Source organism: Motacilla alba, chromosome 2 (genome assembly GCF_015832195.1).
Source record: "Motacilla alba alba isolate MOTALB_02 chromosome 2, Motacilla_alba_V1.0_pri, whole genome shotgun sequence".
NCBI classification, from domain to species: domain Eukaryota; kingdom Metazoa; phylum Chordata; class Aves; order Passeriformes; family Motacillidae; genus Motacilla; species Motacilla alba.
This window is the reverse complement of record NC_052017.1, coordinates 27521185-27542177: the sequence shown is the minus strand read 5'-3', so window position 1 is coordinate 27542177 and position 20993 is coordinate 27521185. Positions and strand designations below refer to the sequence as shown.

The 20993-nt window shown below is 37.7% G+C and overlaps 1 long non-coding RNA gene across 1 annotated transcript in view; it reads right to left on the bottom strand.

The window, feature by feature from the left end:
- The window catches only part of LOC119698067, a 117864-nt gene that overhangs the window by 31688 nt on the left and 65183 nt on the right, over positions 1-20993 (bottom strand). The window contains exons 2-3 of the long non-coding RNA XR_005256052.1: positions 14732-14812; positions 13718-13803 (exon numbers count right to left, since the gene is read on the bottom strand). This is a non-coding gene — a long non-coding RNA (uncharacterized LOC119698067). The remainder of the gene's footprint in view (positions 1-13717; positions 13804-14731; positions 14813-20993) is intronic.

Here is a 20993-nt window from a genome sequence, read left to right as displayed (position 1 = left end):
AAAACTCAACTCTCAACCCAGATTTTCTTTCATAAACTTTCAAATCATGGTTTTCATTATCACCTTCTACTGCTTTTCTAAGCCCACAAGGCCTAACTTCACATAGCCTCTAGGCACTGAAAAATCTTTTTTTTATGACTAGCTCTCTAAGGTTTGACATACGCTCATTTCATAAAATTTCCTCCTCCCTTCTGACGGACACCAACCTGTCCTCTAACTATGCATTCCTTCTGATGTCTCCACCAAATCACTCCCATCATCTCCCTCATCATTCTATTCCAAAGGAACTCCAACCTAACATATACATCCTTCAAGTATCTTAAATTCTTCATTGTATGTCAGTGACAAACAGAACTCTTGATATTTCATTTGTTAAAAAGCATTAAGAGAAGAGCTAGCCTTTCCCCGATGAATTAGTTACCATTCTTAATCTTATTTCTTAGTCAGATTATTGTATCAATGTAAAATTATAATGCACATTTTTCCTCTGCTGATTCAATTTATTGTTCATGTGGAGTGTTCTGAATAAGATACTATTTTTAATTTTAGAAATAAAGCAAGAAAATATACTTTACTAGAGCTGACAGAGATCTTAATGAAAAACATATACAAGGAACTACTGAAAATAATTAGAACCTCTTGCTGCCCAAACTCATTGTCCAAATAATTTTAAATTGTCAGCATGAGCCGTACCTAAAATAAAATTGCAAAGCTGTATTTTACTTAAAAGTGAGTTCAAGCTGCACAATAACTAAATATTGTTCAGAATTAGTTTTTATGGGGGATTTGGATATCTAATTCAAAGCTCCTTTGAAAATCCCAGCCTGAGCTGTATTAATTCACACTCAAAGAGAAAGGAATGTGTATGCTAGTGCAAAATTTAATTAAGAGGTGATTTTACATTCCAGATAAATGCTATAATGTTCTGGACTAGATTGGATAGACAACAGGAATAAATAACACATTTCCTTCTGCATTGAGGATCAAAGCAAAAAAACATGGCTCTGATCAGGCATTCAGTTATCAGAACTTCTTTCCACAGGACACACTTTATACTTCAAGATTATATATATATATACACACACACACACACATATATATATATACACACACACACATATGAGTTACAAGCCATCCAAACCCATTTTAAAATCTGTTTTGATCAGCCTTTTTGTTGCTTTTAAAAATAAGATATTTCTATTTACTCGTTACTCTTAGAATAATAGTTTTTTTCTTGAATTCCCTGCTACCCACGTTACCAGTTCACAATTTTCCACCACTGTAATCTACAGCAGCGCCTCTGCTAAACTCGTCTAAATAAAATTCCTGGCATTTCACCCAAAGAAAGTTTTTCTTTTACAAAACAACACTGATATTTTTAGAACATAGGCAAATCTTTGAGAACACATGCAAACCAAATAAACTAAGTGCCACTTGTTTCTGGTTGCTTGCATTTTAGAACTCCCAACAAAGTATCTGAGTACCCTATACTTGTTTACAAGAGTGAAATCATCAATAAACCCAAGACAAACAAAAGACTTTTACAAAGTCAACATTTGATCATTGATGAAATAAAAACCCTCCAGAGACTCCTGGTAGGAGGACAAGGGTTGAGTAACTGTTGATAACTTTCTGCTAGTGCTACATGTATGATGGTTGCTTCCCATCTTTCTCCTTTGCTCCAAATGCTGCACAGCAAAGAGCAGAAGACCCTTGGCAAGGCAGAGGCTGCCTAACAGATGCTCAATTGACCAAATGATTTCAGGATCACAAGACAATTCTGGCAGATGTAGTGGAAAAAAATCCCTGGACTCAAATCGTGTAAGCAGTGAGAAAATCAGCCTCAGGAATCCTTAAGGCAATCACACTGCATACTCCAACAATTTTAGTGATCACAAAACATGAGACAAGTTATACAAAAACAAATTCTAATTCCTCACTGGCTCATTAGTATGCAGAATTATGTCAAACATGGACATAAATCTGTGGGAAATTGATGTGAGGAGTTGGAGGAACGTTCCAAGAAAGGACAAGAGAAATTACTAAAAACCTTTCTATGTCTGAGGCCAGGCTACTGTTCCAAGCAGTTCTCTGTGATAGGATCATATTGTTCCTCACCAACCCAAATGATACAAATCAGAATGGTGAAAATTACAGCTTCCTCTTCATGTGCTCAACAGTTGCTGATGGCCACTGGGACCCCTGCTTTTCCTTGTCATTTGCTGACATCAGGAAGGAGAAGCTGGAAGGACTGCAGCCTGCACAAAGGAAAAAGCTCTTTCCTCCTTCTTCCTCTCACATAACTGTGCAGAACCACAAGGCATAAAACAGCACTTGAATAAATAATTTTATTATGCAGGATACAAGAATAGGAAAGGGCTGAGTAAACACATGGAAAGAATAAAATTCCAAAGCTTGGTGTCATTAAGAGGCCCAGACTCCCCACTTCACATGTCTGTATACCATTTCCTTTCCTACAGAGGCTAAAGTCAGTACTGTGACTGTCAGTGTAGGAAGCTGGAACATTACTGGGCAACTGTTTGCAGCAGCAGAGCTCTGTCACAGAGGCAGTGGACTTCATGGAAGAAATCTCCCAGCACTTTGAAGAGTTTGCCAGCTAGATAACACTGCAACATCGGGTTCATATATTTCTGACTTCTTTTTTTTTTAATAGGAACTGTATTTACGTGCAGAAAGAAGGAAGGTTTTGATAGTGCAGGATTAAGGTGTGTTTATTTTGTGCCTGATTTCTACCATACAAAGGACTTTGTGTTACTTGTGCAGTCATACAATAGTCTGGAGGGTAATAGAAAACTCCTGAATAGAAGGAAAGAGAATGGTATTGAAACAGGAAGACAATCACCAATTGAAGTGAAATACAAAGGAAGCACTGTGAAGGCCTGGTCTGTAACCTTGAAAAAGTTTTACATCATCTATATTTGATTCAGCTTCATGATTTATCTGTCCTCTGAAATTAAATAGTTTAAGTAATGTTACTTTGAAAGAGTACAAGAAAGGGGAGGGGGGTTCCGAAGCGGTGGTGCAATATGCCTCTTCTTTTGTCTTTGTACAGTGTGCAGTCTACAAAGATACTAAAAGTGCCTCTGGGTTTCCTGTTTTCAAGAGAGAAATGTGATCATACAAGAATTGTCCATTGAGCGTCTTAAACTTGGTTCAAAACCACATAGACATTAACACACAAGTTCATTTTCAAAATTGCAGAATACAACAACTCAACAGAATCAATCCAACAGGAAATTCATCTAATAAAGTTCTTTTATATATGCACAGGACAATAATAATAGAGGCAGCTTTATACTGTAGCACCACTTCTTCTGAACATGCATTTTCTGAAGCCACAGCTAGAGTAAGCCAGAGAGGAAGGTGAACTGTGTGGTGGAAAGCAAATACAAGTTCAGTTAAACTTCTCTTTTATAATGTTTCTGTTACACAGGGTTTGTTAGAGTTCCCACTTTTGCAATTTCTAAAATAATTTACTATCTCCTAATTATTAATTTGTTGGACTCTAAATTAATGATAAAAATATAATTTTAACACGTTTGCTCTTGCTTCTAGAGAGAGTGTAAGTGCACGTAAGTGCTGGTTCTGCTGGGTTCCCAGCAGAAAGGTTGTCACCCTGTGTGCAGAGGAGCTATGATTTCCTGACTGCTGAAATCTGACCTTAATTCTTCTAGACTTATGGTTTTTTTGAATAGGAATCTGGCAACCAATTTGGAGGTGAACTGGAGATGGAAAAGTTGGTTCTGGGCTAAAATCAGCTTCTACATCAATTAAACATGCTGTGTAACAGTGTGAGGATTTTGCTCCATCTGTTGTAAATATGAACACCTACAGAGCTCCTCTCATAGCTAGGATTTCAAAAGCAACTGGCCAAGTCCATGTGAAGAGATGGGATAGAAGCCCTGTTTTCTTAGTTCAACAAGAGAAATTGTTCAGTGATGCTGCAAGCAGGACTCATATCTTGCTGCCTGTTCTGTGACTCCTGAGCCTCACTCTCTGCTGCCCTGCTGTGGAACACTTTCCAGAAAGAGTACAAGCCTTTGTCTTGTAGCTATTTTGGATTTAAAGCCATTGCAGAAGCATTAGGGAGATCTGCTCCTCCATTTGTCTTGCTCATGGAAAAATACCATTTCCTTTGGTTTATGCCTATGGGTGACTGTGAGTTTTGCTTTTGTGCTTCAGTGAATATGTAGCCTGAATCTGTCTCATCTGCTGAGTACTTCAAGCTTAAAGTAAACCCCTGGCAGGACATGTTGTGTAGGATTTTTGTGTTCAGTCTGAAGAATCAAATCTCTCTTGTTAAGACAAGATTTGCTGAAGAATCAGAGCTTGAAATGCTTGTACTTTTCTACTATCAAGTGATAACAATTTGCAGATGCTAGCATGTTCCTACCTGGGAACACTGACTACTAGAACAATTGATCTAAAACTTATGCCAACTTTTGCACTGCAAAATCTTGTGAAGAAAGGAAGAACAAGAAGATGGATACAAAAGGCTTGCTTATCCCAAAGACATATTCTGCAACTCATATTCTCTGATTTCATATTACAGAGTAGGGAACATCTAGGGCATGACAAAAATGTATTTTGCCCATGTCTGAACTGTCTTTGTAGAAAGCAGGGCACAACAAAAGCAACGACAATCTTGTTCCAGCATGAAGCTGATCCACATCCAGACTCAAAAGCTACAGTCTTGAAATATTTGGGTGTAAAATCCTTCCTTATCAAGGAAAATCCAATGATGACATCTCTTCTGAATCCAGTACCGGATGCTTTTGGAAGGAAGAGTCATTTGAGGAAAAGACAACTCAAGCCTGATATGCTTTAATTCACATTTCATAATAAGTTAATTATTTGCAGAAAACCTTGTGATTTACATCTATTTGTGGAAATGCACAGATGCAAACACCATGTTTTATTTCTTACTATAGATAGGATTAATCAAGGCTATAGTGCAGAAAGCAATGGCTATAGTATAGCAATGGCGATACACAAAAAAAAAAATCTGTTTTCTGGAGTACTGTCTTATAGATAAGAAACCACAAATTAATTTTTTTTTATTTAGATCAGAAATCAAAATTCCTAAAAATTTACAGAAGCTCAGGGTTTGGTTTTTGTTTTGTTTTTTTTTTTGCAAGAGTCCGGGACGTGTCCACTGAAGCACACAGCTGCAGTGGCTAAAGATATTACTGCACCCACAGCTGTCTCATCTTTCCTCTTGAGACTGCTAAAGGCAAAATTATCTGCCCACAGTTCAGCCACTCTGTTTCATAGTTTTCACACAAACTGACCTCTGTGAGTAGTTTAAGCTCATGTGTGAACAGCAGCAGCAAAGATCTGAGCATTATCCTGCTGCTGCTTCTCGGGGGCAGACATGCAAGGAAATGAGCTGTGACAGCTGTAGCTGCAGGCTCTGCAGCAGGGCACGGTGTGACAGTGAGAGACCACGGGGAAAAGAGCTGCCACCCCCGGCTATGCACTGTCACTGAGACCTCGGGGATAAGAGCTGCCATCCCTGGCTGTGCACTGTCATTGCTCTGCAGAGCTGCTGCAGGAGCTGCCCGTGTGAGGCTCAGGAGCTGCCTTTGGCTCCAGAGAACAAAGGTTACCCACTACCGAATATTTAAACGTTTTAAGTTTAAACAACACTTAAGTTGTTAAGTCAAGTGGCTTAAGGTGACCTTGTAGAGGAGCTTCTGTAAAGAGATCTGAGACAGAAAACAGGAATCCTGAGAAAGAGGGCAGTTCTACAAAAGGGTGTCTATTCACACAGCACTAAACCTCACAGGGAACAAATTCCAACAGAATGAAAGTAATGCGGCTACCAGCAGCTTTTGGTCATGGAAAGCAATGCACTTCTGCAGTGTCACTGTGAGCTAGCAGACATTTTTATTAACTGAGAACTATGGGAAAGGAAAGTCCTATGACAGACTAGTAAATACACAGAACAGGTCAGCAAACAAGAAATGAGCTTTCATATATTTGTATTTTTTACACTTGAAAAAATTTTGTTACACTTACAAAAGGTTTAATAAGCTTCAATGTTCATAAACTCCTGGAATAGTTTGGTCTGGAAGGAAGCTCTGCAGCAGGCCCACACTCAGAGCATGGACAAAGGCAAACTTAAAGTTGGACTCAGCTTGCAGATTAGACCAGGTTGCTCAGCTATTAACAATAGCTAACCAACCTGAACATTTTTAAACAGCTGTTTCAAGGGGTAGCTTTCTCATCCTTTAAATAAATGCTCACTGTGCATCTTATTTTATGTCACAGCAGAAGGGAGAGCCCAGACTTTGTTCAGCAGACTACCATGAGTTTGACATCACAAGAGAAGAGTCCTGGAAGAGCTGCACTGAGAGAGCAATGTCCACACCGACACTGGCTTTAAAACATAGTGACTATAAAGACCTGCTGAGGTAAACTGCAGCATGCAGCCTGCCTGGGACAGACCTCAGCAAGCATCTCTCACAGCACAGCTAAAGCACCTCCTCACGGGATGACTCACAGCATTAGGCAAACTGGAGTAAATATACAGCTTCTTTAGCATTTAATTAAAGGTCTTAAAAAGAAAGCTATGTTATAGAAAAATGTTTTAAATTAAAAAAAATACAGTCTTATACCACAGAGAGAAGCAAGAAGAGACCTGCCTCAACAACTTTGGCTGCATCTGCACTGTTTTCCCTGAAATCACAATGCAAATAGAAACTCATTCTATGTAGTTTATGCTCTCAGCTACCAGGTCAAAAAGTCAACAGAAAAAAAAGCCTATTATGAAAATCTTGTGTTTGACTGCAAACTCCATTGAGAATTCACTGAGGTTCTTAGTAGAATAACACTATTCAGTGTAGTACAGGCAATGGACACACCTGCCCCAGTGTGGAGAAAAAATAAAGTTTGAGAAGTCATGCTTCCATGGCTGACCGAAGACAAACAAAAGAGCGTACAGTGAGATTTCCAGCCTCAATACATCAAAGTAGATTTTGCACTGTTTGTGAGATCTTCTTTTTGGACCAATGTTTCCATCTCAGAAATAAAACCTCTTATTTTTAGAAGGCCAGTGTTTGAAAAAAAAAATCAAATACAAAATATGTTTAAACATATCTGTGCAAAATTAATTGCATTGCTGGATTCAACCCTTCTAATTTATGTATTTATTATTCAGCCAAAACTATTTCGCAACAAGCTCTAGCTCTTTTAATCTCTCTACCTCTCTGAGAGTTGCTGATAATGGACAATATTTCTGGCTCTCCAGCTGCAATTAGATGTTATTCTTCCCAAAAGAAAGGGAAACATCTGTGTTTGTATCATGTTATGTTGACCACCTAGCACCTGGATCACAGTTCTAGGAACATAGTGTGGCAACTCTAAAGAACTCTAGAGAATTAGAGCCCAGAGATCGTATAATAGTGACAAGAATTTGGTACAGAGCCATATCAATCTGTTTTGAAAAAATTCCAGGTTTTCATGGGTGATTGTCCTAACATTAAAGTGCATAAGGTATCTTATGCTAAATCAGCTTTACAAGCAAAGCTTGTAAAGAAAAATTACATACATCTAAACTATATTGCAGAGATTGAAACCACAATGTCAAAACTTGAACTTGTCTTCCCCCCCCCCCCCCCCCCGCTTTTTTTTAAAGTGTAGGTAAATTTAAGTTTGCTTACAGAGCAAATTATTATTTAACTCTTTTCTCCCACAGAGGAGTTATTAGTTGTCTGGACAGACAAGTTCCAACAAATCTTCCTGGCAGTGTTTAAGCAGAATTCAGTTAACCCTGTGCTACCCATGGAAGGAAAGGAAGGAAACCTTGGAAGGAAACACTGTCTGGCCATGGAAAGAAGCATTTAAACCAGTAGTAAACCTCAACCCAGGAGAGGTAACAGCTTAAATTGGCAGCTCTTTTCTTCACTGCACATGGTTTGGAAACTGAAGGCTTACAAATGCCACACCTACTCCAGCCAAGACAGCCTTGCAGATTATCTTTACCAGAAACTTCATGCTTTGGTAGTCCTGAATGAGTCTGCTTTGATGGCTCATAAGTTAGAGTATAAGCACCAATGATTACACTGATGCTTTGATGTTTTCTGCCTTATGTCAGTAAGGTTCACTAGGCCCTTGAAAAATGGCTTGGTATTTAAACTGCTCATGCTTATGCTCTCTGATGTTTCATTTCCTGCAACTGTGGCCTTAATGGCCACTTTTAACTTATTTCAATAATTTTCACTCCTTAATTACTACCATCGATCTCGGTTTTGACAGAATTTTTGGAAAGCTATTTCTGAAGAAATATACACATTTTAATGGCCTTAAATGAAACTTTGGTTCAGAATAATACCCAGAAGCTTGCTGGCAGGTACCAGGCATACAGATCTGCGTGTCCTGCAGAAGGATTCATGGTGTAAATAGATGTCAATGGCTCTATCAGATGCTCAGCTGGAAAAATCCTGCCTGCTGTGTGGGCACCAGAGAGCATGAGGGTGCCAGGCTCAATGTCGAACTGTGGGAATGCCTGAAAAAATTGGATATGTCAAAGTAGTGACTGCATATGAAATTAAATCCTTACTTTTGATAAAGCTGCAGGGAACAAATAGTTTCAATGCCAGTTAAAAAGGGAAGGCATTTCAAGGAAATACCTTTGAGATGTTTTTATCTTTCTTTTTCACCATAATTAAAGATTAGACTAAACCAAAGCACCAGAAATCTGTTTCCTATCACTTCCTCCTCTTGTAAACTAAAAAAGAAAAATGTTTAGATGTCTGCCAACTACAGAAAGCTGTATATTTATGTTGTTCACAGGGAATTTTACACACTACAACAACACAGAATTGTGCAAGGCTTAGTAGGAAACCCTGCTATTATTTCTAAAATATACATTGAGATATTATTAGAAAGGGTTATAGGCCATGTTTTTGCTTTGATGCTAAAAATAAATTAGACTAAAAATAATTTTTGCTGCAAATAATTTCTCTGATTATCTTTACATTTAAGCACTTATTAATTTTGTTTCCACTATAAAAAAATATATATTCTCTACTGTCATATAGGCTGGAATAAAGATATTCAATACAAATTGCTCTTTTCCTAGCACAGCTAACTTGCAGGCAGTATGTGAGGTAGGTCAGCTCAGGCATATCCATTTGCTTCTCCATTGGAATGTCCCACAGGGTCAGGCGGTGCAAAAAGGAAAGTAGTTTCTGGGTGTGATGTAACATTTGTAAACCCAGTGCACTCATCTGTCTGCATTACTCCCATGTTTTAAATGCTTTTATGTGTATTGCAGCAGCCCCAGACACATGCCAGAACTAAGTGCTACACCTGTACACACCAACCAGCCACCCTGGTTTCAAATATTAAGCCTGGAGCTTGTCTTCTAGGTAAACATTTGATTGCTTTCCTTCATCCCCACACACACTGATGTTAAGTCTCACTAGTTGCAGCTAACACTTCCAGGGAGGTCTATTTTCAGGATACCTCCTCAGCCTAGAGGTAGGACTTGGCCTTCATTGTTCCCAAAGCCTGTCTTAGATCAGATCAAATCAACACACAGCTCTGTGACAATTGATTTAGTTTCATAAAAATAGCCAGTACAGTACTAAAAAAAATATTATTTCTAGCAGCAATTGCTGTTTCTAGCAATGCAATTGCACAGCCAGTGGATACTCCCAAAATGCCCCAAATATTCAAGGAGTTAGCTGTCATGAATGTCAAGAAAGAGACTTAGCCATGTGCTCCAGGGAAGGTAGTCAAAGAGCACAAGAGAAGTCCAGCTTATTTGACATAAAGTTGCTTTCAAGCACTTCAGAAAGGAACACTATCATGACGAAGATAACGATGAACATTTTCCAATACCTTGGCCATTTTTACAATTGTAACATTTCCAAATGGGGAAATGTTGCAGTGATGGCATCCAAAATCTATTTCACAGTCCGCCTGACTGCTCTATTGGGCTTTTTCATAGAGTAAAAACAAAACTTTTCCCCCATGCCTAGAAGGTATCACTGTCTAGGCTCCAGGCCAGATGGCATCATATGCTGCAAATGCTCTTGGTCACATGGACAATTGCCTGCTGACATTCAAATCCACTCTTCTAGCCTTTCATATCTGTGTTATTCTCCTGGGTCTGTGCCTACGCAGATATCATTTAAGATCAGATCACATAGTTATGACAAGCAGGGAACTTCAGTCCAGCCTGGTGGCTGAACCTTTGACACCATTTCTGAGCTTAAACACACAAAGAAAAAGACAGCAAAGGAGATGAAGGCATGGCTGGAACTCACTGGGTGCTCTTTGACACAAAGAGACAACATCAAGAGTAGTCAATATCTAAAGCCATGTGTAGAAATTTCAGAGGCTTGTTTTCCAGATTGGCATTTTGACTACATATTAAATGTTCTACTTGCCAGGCACAAAATCTCCACTGCCTTCCAAAGTCAAACCCACCTACTGTGTCCCTATCCAAGACTGACCTGAAACTGGCTGGCTCCTGACAATACAGGTCTTCCATACTTCCAGGTTCCTTTGAAATTGCCCTCCTTTTCCCATGATGAAGTAGGAACTACAGATCCAGAGAGGTTTGGGCTTGGGCTGTTGGGTTTTCTGTAGGGGAGTGTTTGTTTGTTTGGGATTTTTTTCAGAAGATTTGTTCATAGTATTGACATTGAAAATACCTATTTTATAAATAGGTAAATATAGATTCTAACCCTTCCCTAACCACTCTAGTTAATTAAATAAATGTCAGAATGATAAATTACAGTTTGATTGGAACATCAAACTGTATGGACACATACGTATATGATATGGACACATCTCGTATAATTCAAACACAATCATCTGCTTAAAAAATAGAATTTAATATATATATATTAAGTATAGTGTAAACCACTAAGAGCTTAATCAAGTGCTGATAAGGATGAGATTTCCAGGATGGACACCCAGTCCATGGAACATCTATTTTTCTTAGCATACATACATATGAACTAATAGGAACAATGTGAATTACTTTGACACATCTAATCTTTCTGTGTGTGCTTTAAAATGAGCAAAATAATGCATTTTTCCTGTCAATAAAGATTTGATCAGGATTTTACTTGGGTCTCTAGTTACTTTTCAGTATCTTTTCTAAACAATTCTGTCATTCTGCACTCAGGATAAAAATATCATGTACATCCTATACTATATATGAACAGAAGAACCCGTGCCTAAAATATATACTTCCAGGCCCCAAGATGGCATATTGCCCACCAAAACTGCAGAATCTTCTACTTCCTTTTTTGTAAATGGAAAAACTTGACCAGTTTAAAACAGTGCCACTCTCCAGTGATAGGGCATGGAGATTTCTTACAAGGTCTGCAGAATACCCATAAACTGCTCTTTACTATCTAATCTTTTTCCTCTTTAAAATAATGGAAATAATATACACAGACAGATATATATATATATATATGTGTGTGTGTGTGTGTGTTTGGAAGCCTCTTGGTATGCATATAAAAATATTTGTATCTTCCCCTACTTATGGGTGCACAAGCTCTATAGGATATCATAATTAACACCAGATTCAAGAAAATTTTCAGATTAATAAACACCAGACAGTTTATTGTTCACTAATATTTAATTTAAAACTGTGTTATTGTTGCTGCATTTAATGCTGTGAAAATTTCATAGTAAGCTATATAGAGCTGATTGTAACCATATTGTATAAATATGTGGCAATAATCTGCATGAATTATTCTCTTACTGTGTTCTAATTTTGATGTTACAACAAAGGCTACTTTGAGAAAAAGGATATATATCACTGCAAGTTATGTTTATTAAGATTAATTTGGGAAAACTAGAGCTGTAGAGAACTTGTGGACCTAAGAATATTTTTCAGATTACAGAAATGCCAGGTGAGATGATAGCTATTAATTAAATATACTAGACCTCACACCGAAATTTTCGTAGTTACACACTAATAACTAAAACACAACTATTAAGATAGCAATTCAAAACCAAATTTTTTTCCATGTTTCAAAATTACTGAAATAGTTTCAACCTCAATAGGAATTTTCCATGCACTTCCAACAGGTTAAATACTACTTATTACCCAAACAAACTTACAAGTTTAAAATTACTTAGGTTAAGCCTAGCAAACATTTGTGGAAGCAAAAATAAATAAGCTTTAAACTCCTTTTATTAAAAAAGATTATTGAAAATCAGAGAAAAAAAAAAGAGAGCCACTCACACAGCATAGCTCAAAGCACAGGCAGACTGAGCATGCACTTAAAGCACGTGCACAAAACTTTAATTAAGTATCTCTTGTAGCTGACTTACAGATTTTGTCTATTTTCCTAGAAACCTGCTTTTCCAAAACTTTGAAGGACCTACATTACATCTGAGAACTCAACAACCTTGTTTTCAAAGCATGTGAAATCAACACTCAAAACTGACTTGAGATCACCCACACACAGCGTGAATTTTTAACATATCTTTCTTTGACCTTATAAACTTAGTAAGGCTGGAGTTCTTCTGGCTTCAGAAAAATACTCAAAAAAATGTGTAGGATAAGGTGAAATTTTGCAAGAGGATTAAAAAAGAACCTTTCCTTATATGATTTCACACAATTTCTGGAGACAAATTTTTCTCACACTGGCCATCAACAGTTTTGCAATCAGATCACTCTCTTCCTTCTGTCCTATCATCTTCAATTTTCCACCCTCTGTAGCGTATCTATTTCAGGCAGGTACTTTCTTTTCCTCTCTTAGCCAGTACAGTGTTTAGCTCACTAGGAGTAAATATGTGAATGAGTTTTCCAGTGTCACCACAATGTAAAATTATTATAATAGTTCTTTGCACTTTCTGATTTTGTCCACTCTGAACACAGGCAAGAAGCAATTAAGCGAAATAAATTGACCAGGAGTAGTTCTTCCCTTATTGAACTGTACACAGTCATTGGCTGCAAAACATATATGGTATCCAAGCCTTCATTTTTTCTGACTTTGTGGCAGCAGATAACTTTGGTACAGTTAACTATAAAGTAATATGCTAAATATGCAAGACCTGTCATCTTTGCCATCCAAGCTATTCTGCAGCCATACAAGCAACCCAAAATATAAACAAACACATAGGCAATGGCTGGCTAATTTAGGAAATACCCCATCTTTCCCAAAGTGCAGGGAGTCGAGTAACATCCCCCTTTTGCTCTGGAAAGAATGCTCCTCTGGCCAGCAGACCCCAAACCATAGCAGATGGGCCTGCAGCAGCTGCTGCTGCAAGGCCCTCACAGGCAAAATTCCCCTAAATCTCTTCCCACCATGTTTTTGGATGTGCCAAGAACTTCAGTACCACAGCCTTGATTAGCCTGGGTCAAGAACCCCCAAGCCTGTTTTGTTTATTTTTTAATACATATTTCTCATCTTCAGTGACTGGAGAATTACAAGAAAAAAAATAATTTCAACAAGAAACTTTTTAGAATGAGTTACTGGTAAATTTCTGCTTTCTTTTATTTTCTTTTTTTTTTTTTTCCTTAAAAAGCTCCAAACCTTAAAAAAACTCAAATAAGTGATTCTCAATACAGATAATAAATTGCTTACTTGAGCCCAGACTGAACCTGAATTATGAGATTTGGAAGGATTGTTAAGTGCAAGGAGTACAAGGAGAAGAAAATAATTAGAACTTTGTCAATTTCATAAGGAAATCAAAGACAAGCTGGAAAAATTACCTGCCTTCTGCAAAGGAATATACTGAGTATACTTTCCCTGAAGCTGCTGAATGTACAAATTCCATATGTTCTGAATTAAAAAGTTTCTGTGGGGGGAAAAAAAATAATTTCAGCTCTCTAGTCTGTTGTCTCTCCACACACACATCCTCCCTCAAATCCCAACAAATGAACAACAAGAACACTATAATGGATGACTTAAATTGATTGCCTAACCTAAAAATTCTGACTAAAGATCCAGTAGAAAATTTGAGATCCTTTACAGAAGAATAGTTACACATTATCCAATCTAAGAGAGGTATAGGCTGAACCAAAAGAACTCTTTTTATAGAAACCATAGGCAATCAGACTTAAAGTCTTGTTTAACAGCAAGGTAATTCATTTTCTGTGGTTTTTTTAAGCAGCATTCACTGTTTTGAGACGTGCTTTTTTCCAGCATACTTTAACTCATATAAATAATGATTTTGTGTATAAATTCCATTCAGTCATGAAGTAGCAGCTTCATCTCTACTTCATCTAGAGATGAGCTACTGAAGTAGCAGCTTCATCTAGTAGCTTCATCTAGAGATGAGCTACTTCATCTCTAGAGACACAAACAGCCTTACTGGGCATAGTTTTTGTTTGCCATGATATCGATGGCTGGTGCAGAGTCTGGCATAATACTGATCTCAGGTGATTTCATGTCAGGAAAAATGCATTGATTAGAGGCCTCAAATACAAAGCACTAAAGGCATAGCAGTAAGAAGGCATTGTCATTGATGCATGGTTTCTGGGCAAAACCCCAGTGAACAGGCTATTTAACAATAATGTTTGCATGCCTTTTGTCTCTTTATTCTGCTTGTGAATGCTAAGAAAAACTGCAGCCCTTATATGGAAAAAATCTTCAGGAATTGCTCAAAGCAAGAGTACAATAATTACTGGTCTCTCTGACAGCAGCAATATGTGTGACACATAAACCTAAAACTCTTCCCCTGTTCTAGCCAGTAGGAGAGAACATTTCTGCTCTTGGCATCTCACCTATTTCTTGACTTTGCTTGTTCCTGCTGTGTCCTGGACAAAGACGTTGACTTTTGTAAGTCATTCTTTCTTCTCTGTTCTCTAGAAATAAAATTTTAAAAAAAATTAATAACTGTGAAATCAAGCAAGTTCTAGTTGGTAGCCATAAAAATATTTATCCTGTTATCTAAAAGGCAGGTTTTTGGCGTATAAACAAGTTCAGAACACAGGTGACAGAATTCCTGCAATAATTAATAGCTGTTATGACTGATAGAGTGAAGCCTTCACTCTCCTGTACTTGTAGTTAACAGTGGTCATTCATAGCATTAGTATAACATAGGTTTTCCAAAGTAGTCTGTAATTCATAATCAGTTTCTTTCTAAATGCATGATTTTCAATATACAGAAGCTACATTTTGAAGATGTGTCAGTGATCTTGTGACTTAAAAAATGAGTGACCTAACATCAGCTGAGAGGTATCTGAGGATAGATGCCACCTTCAACAAGGGCAGCCTGGAAACAGGATATCAGATTTCTGGTCCCTGCCATTCTGCACCACCAATCCCCCTGATCAGTGACTTGAATCAGGTGTAGAGAGTGGTCTGTATCTATCTATTATGAACTCTTGAGCAGTAACACACCAGCATTCGCTGTGATGCCCTAATAAGTAGGTTTCTAGCCCTATCCCACAAAAGCCAGCTACTGACTTCTGTTAGGACAGAGGCAGAACCACATGCCAGAGGGCACATTCTGCAAAGGCAGCCCTAACCAAGAGCAAGTTAATTTTGAAGCTAGATAGAAGGTTTTAGTAAGGAGATAATGACTCAATGCCTAAAAAAGCCTACACAATTTTCTATGATGATCTTATTGAGCAATACACTCAAAGGTGGCTGTACCATAAACACGGTGATTTGTTCTCTCCCCTCTTTAAACATTCATAGAGCTGGGCACTTACAAATGCACACATATAGATGCAAAAAGGCTGGTTTTTGGTCTCTTGTAAGGAGATTTTAGGAAGAGAATTGCAGTATGTCCCCTGGGACCCAAGCACCTGAACCAGTAGGTACTTCTGATCAGCTCAAGGAATCACCGAATGGGTCAGGTTGGAAGGAATCACTGTGGGTCACCAACCTCCCTGCTAGAGCACGTGGCACAAGATTGCATCCAGATGGTTCTAGAAGTCCCTTCTAAGCAATTGCACGCTTTGTAACAGCATAAAGCAATTACAGCCCTTGTTTTTAGGCAGATTAAAACCTAACTTCCAGATGATCCTTCATTGAAATATTTCTGTAGAGGTTACTTCTAGATTTTCTGCAGTAGCAAACAGCATAACTCCTACCTCATCCAGTTAATAAATTTAGTAAGCAAACTGCAGTGCCGTGCAAATGCAATTTGCAAAGTTCGCTGCTCCTCAGTTTGAAAGGAAATATGATTGCCTTTAAAAAGGAAAAAAAAAAAGTGTTCCTAGGACTGCTACTGTATAAGCAAGAACATCAAACACTGTGTTAGGGTCAAGGTTTGGTATGTGCTGTAATCTTGAGAAATTGTGTATATATAACTATATATGTGATTATTCTTTGCACTTACAGTCTGTTGAGAGTATGGCCTCTTTTGGACTGTTATTTATTAACTGCAGTCTCTGCCCAATGCAGATAAACACAGCCAAAGTACTTTTAAACACATAGGTCTTCACAGCACAGCACTCACCATGCAAAGAGCATTCAGCTCTATACAAGCACAGCAAGTTCCCAAGTGCTTTTGCTGAGGCCTCATAGAACTGCACTGATCAGAGCTCGATGCAGAACCTGTTCTACACAAACAGTTCATGATTCACATCGCACTGTCCTGTGCTTGCAGCAGCAGGCAAGATGAGACAGCAATTTACATGAGAAATCAAGCAAGTACTCTGTGCTCAGAACACATTAAATCTGTGTAAAAACTAAAAGTGCAGCTGTACAGTTGCCACTGTTCCACCCTGCACAAATGGGCTAAGATGTTTATAGGCTCTTAGCTTTTCCACAAGGCAGATAAAACAAGTTATGCTATTCATATATTTATATCCTAGGCATGTGCTTCTTTTTGTGTTTCAGCTTTGGGAACCAACAAGCATCTGTAGTAGCCTTTAGCAAGAAGTTTGCTGAATTCCAGTCATACTTATTTCACAGCTGTGCTTCCAAACCCTGTGTTACTCTTGCAGCTTTACTTACACTGCTGCAAATGTCAGTTCTTCTAATGGACAGCTCTCACTGCTGGGGCACAGCTTTTCTCTTGGACCACTTCCCTCCCTGGTAGCTGTCAGAGTGCGTGAAAGACTAAGCAAGAGAAAAATCAGCAGAACAGTACAGACTTCATTTCATTTAGGTCATTATGAAATGGTGTAATTTCTTCAACAGAAGCATGAATTTTGTACATTTAACACCACAATTTCCTCAGAGAATGGATTCATTACCAGATCGAGGACAGATATTCATGCTTTTTATAAAAGCACATAGAATTAATGAGAAACAGTAGTGCTAACATCCCATTTACTATTTAAATTACTGGAAGTCTAAGCTCAATGCAAGCACAGAATCCTATACCCTGTGACATACTGGAAACTGCAGAGATATATAAAGGAACTGATGAGTTTGCCATTTCCCTATCCCAAAGAAGTGAATTGCATTGCAAGTTGAACAAACTGTTATCCATAATTAAATTCTTCCATCAAAGACACATTGAATTTAAGTCAGTTCATTCCACAAAATGTATAAAATAATCGATGTAGAATAACTTTGATGTTGTTTCTATCCATGGTTACAACTATTTGACTAAAATTAAAATAACATTATAATTTGTTATGTAAGAAAACACAAGCCTGTGCACAGTACAACAGCATCCTGGTCAACCCCTGGAGAAACACTACCACCATTTTATACTGCAAGAAGAAAACCCCCTAGCAGTAAAAAACTCTCATTCTCACAACTCTGACAGGGGAAATTGTTGTTTGGCTTTTCAGAAACTACTGAAAATCTTGAGCTAATTACTATTCACTAACAAGAAAAACGAAAGTTGAATTGGGATCAGTGTTGGCTATGTACTATATTTAAAAAACTGCTGGCTAAAAAAATGGTGAAGTATCTAATGATGCTGAAAGTTCTTATGAATATTTTATTACTTCTTTTCTTGAATGGTATTTTCCAGTCCCCATGCATAGGTGTGGATGTTAAAAATTTATACATAGCTTTGATTTGCAAATACAGTCATTACCCTGTAGACACCAAAAAACAGATTCGTAAATATGCAAGTAATGTAAATAATGATATATTGATAGAAGTAGTGAATGTTTACTTCTCCAGAGGAGTATGCTGAGCTTCCCAGAAAAGTCTGCTTGAACTGTCCTAGGAAAAGAACCTAGTTAAAGACTAGTTAAAGTTAAGTGATTATACAACTCCAGAGAATATTTAAATTATGGATGGAGTCTGGATTGGTTTCTTTGATCATTTTGATCTTTACATTATTTATTTATTTATTTATTTGGATCTAAAATGTAACTGTTAATGTCACAAATGAATTTCACAACAGTATGATATTAAATTCTCAACACAAAACATTCTTTCCAAAGAAAAACTGGTAAAAAGATCACTAATTTCCTAGAAAAATCCTAAACATGAAACTATTGTGAAAGGAATTTTTTTTTCAATACTCGAACGCCTTTGCACAAATTCTGACAGCCTTCACTTCAGCTTGTACATATTGGGGCAGCTCCCAAGCCCATGGAGATAGGGGCCTGGCCACCATTACCTTAGGTGGGAAACATGGCTGTCAGGACAAATGATGGCCAGTCTGCCTAGTGATCGTGGCTGTACTTCAGCCAGATGGTCAATCTAAGATTAATATTTTTCAAAGACAGAAGGGAGAAGAGATGAATCCAGTAACTGGAAAGGGAAGTTCACCATACAGAAACACAAGGCTTCATTTCCCGGGAATGAAAGGTCTTAAGGGGGCAGTAGAAGAAAAAATTAAATACATAGAGAGATTCTTCTCTCATGTGGAGTAAAATCCTGCAAGCACTTCACACAGTTCTCATTTACTAGAGCTGTTTATTACTTAAAAAAGAGAGCAAGCCAACCCTCGCTAAGACATTCCAGTATGTCAGGGTTCTACAGCACACCACAGCTTTTCAAGCATCCTTCAATACCTCACTCCAAACTCCTTTAGAACAGACTCAAACAAATCCCAAGGGGTTTTCTGGCACCCCAGTCTAGGCAGCAGCTAAGTCTGGGGTAAGTTCTGCCCTCCCTCCATGCCCAGACACAGGCTGTCATCACCCCACATACACTGAGCTGTCCCAGGGATACAAACCATCACTTCTAGGAAAACATGTTGGAGTTGTAACCATTTCAGGTACAGCTCCTCGATGTGGTTCACTGCAGAGCCACTGCACATTGCTGTACTGGCATGAGGAAGGACAGAATAAGCAACCAGGAAGAGGAAAGAGTAGAACCATCTCTTTCAGCAGACAAACTATTGTCCGAATTTTGTTTGCCATTTGCTTATTTCCTCAGAATTTTAGTTAAAAAATAATGGCATAATATAATACTGTGACATTATAGCATTAAATGTCATATTTAAATCAGGTTCACCCCATGAGATAAATGAAGGACACATTACAAAACACTATGAGGTTCAATTCTAAATATGAGGAGAAATTGAATGACTCATCTATGATCCCATACAAAATGAAAGCACATTAAAACAGTGTCACTTTAAAGCTCCAGCAAATTTTATTGCAGTTCAGTTCAAAAAAATGTCAAAATAACAAAGAATATGCTGCATAAACAGAGGGTTTTTTCCTCAATTTTCAAATCACTATAATAGCGCTTTCACAAGAGTTCAAGTTAGATTTGGTTTGAGATATTTTAGTACTGTTTCTGATCAGATGGAGAAAACAGAGAAGTTCATACATTTTGCAAACACCTACCACATTACCAGTAAGTAGGAGCACACCGACTTGGTTGCCTTGGGAACATTTACTGGCTGTGACACTTTTGAGGAATATTTGTTTGTTTGCTTTATATTTATTTGCTGCCTAACCACTCCTTTGAAAGTTTTGTGCAATTCAGGAATGCTCAGGCATTTTCTCAAGAACATGCTCCTGAGGTTGTCACATGCATGGGCTGGTGAGGGGGAAAGGCAGGGTGGTGTTTCTGCCAGCAACATAGTACTGAGGCTGAAGTTATTTCCTTATGAACTTTACACTTCAAATAACATGACATGTTCCTTCTTTGGATAAATTTCCTAAAAATAACACCTTCCCAACTGTGAGCTGTACATTTTGTACATCTCAGTACTACTACTCGTGTGATGACTCTTACAAATTCACATTTTGTGTTTTTCCCAAATATTGATTCTTGGGAGAATTCACAGTTGATTCAACATTTATGAGATATCTGGGGAAAAAATGTGTTCTGTCCACAGTTTTCTTAAGGGTCCAAAACTATAGAAAGCAATGATCATATTAAAATATTTCATGAATATTTACAAAAGCTAAATAAGTTTCTGTGAAATTCTTGGTTCCTCTGAAGCCAAAACACAACAGTTTCTGAAATATGAGAATCTAAACCATAAGTTTAAAGTGTAGTTTTCTAATAGCAGTGACACAGAGTGTCAAAGTTTTGAATTCAAACATAGTACAAAGGCCATGGGACTCAACTTATTTTAGTTGGGCATACACATGTTTATGCAAAAAAGTTATGGATTATTAGGTTTCTAAAGTATTATGAAATAGGAATTGACTTCAAGCTGGCAAATTGCATTTCTCAACAGTGTTCACCAGTTTCTTTGGAATGCATCTAGAACAAATTTAATCATTGTGAATTTGCCCCACTGAGTTAACCTTTTCTCTTTTTTTCCACCAATGAAACTCTAGGCTCATTCAACCAAAGCAAACAGCATTATCAAGGTGTACACCTGTGTAAGCATAATTCAGCTCTGCCTGCTCCAATACCAAGGTTTTTCTGCTGTAATGATTGACTGACAATTTTTATTTCTTTCTAGCTACTCCAAAGTCTGTTGAAAAATGTATTTCTGAAATGAGTGTCAGGCACTAGCTGTGTCTGGGGATTGACCACCAGCATGGTAGACTTAATTACTTCTAGTGAATTGAAAGGAAACAATAGAATATAATTGAAATTTAAGAACAAAGGATGCTAAAACTCCAATTCTCTATTATGTGTGTGCCTTTATAAATCTAGATTTCACAACATGATTAAAGACAACCTAAAATATGAGGGATTACAGCTTAT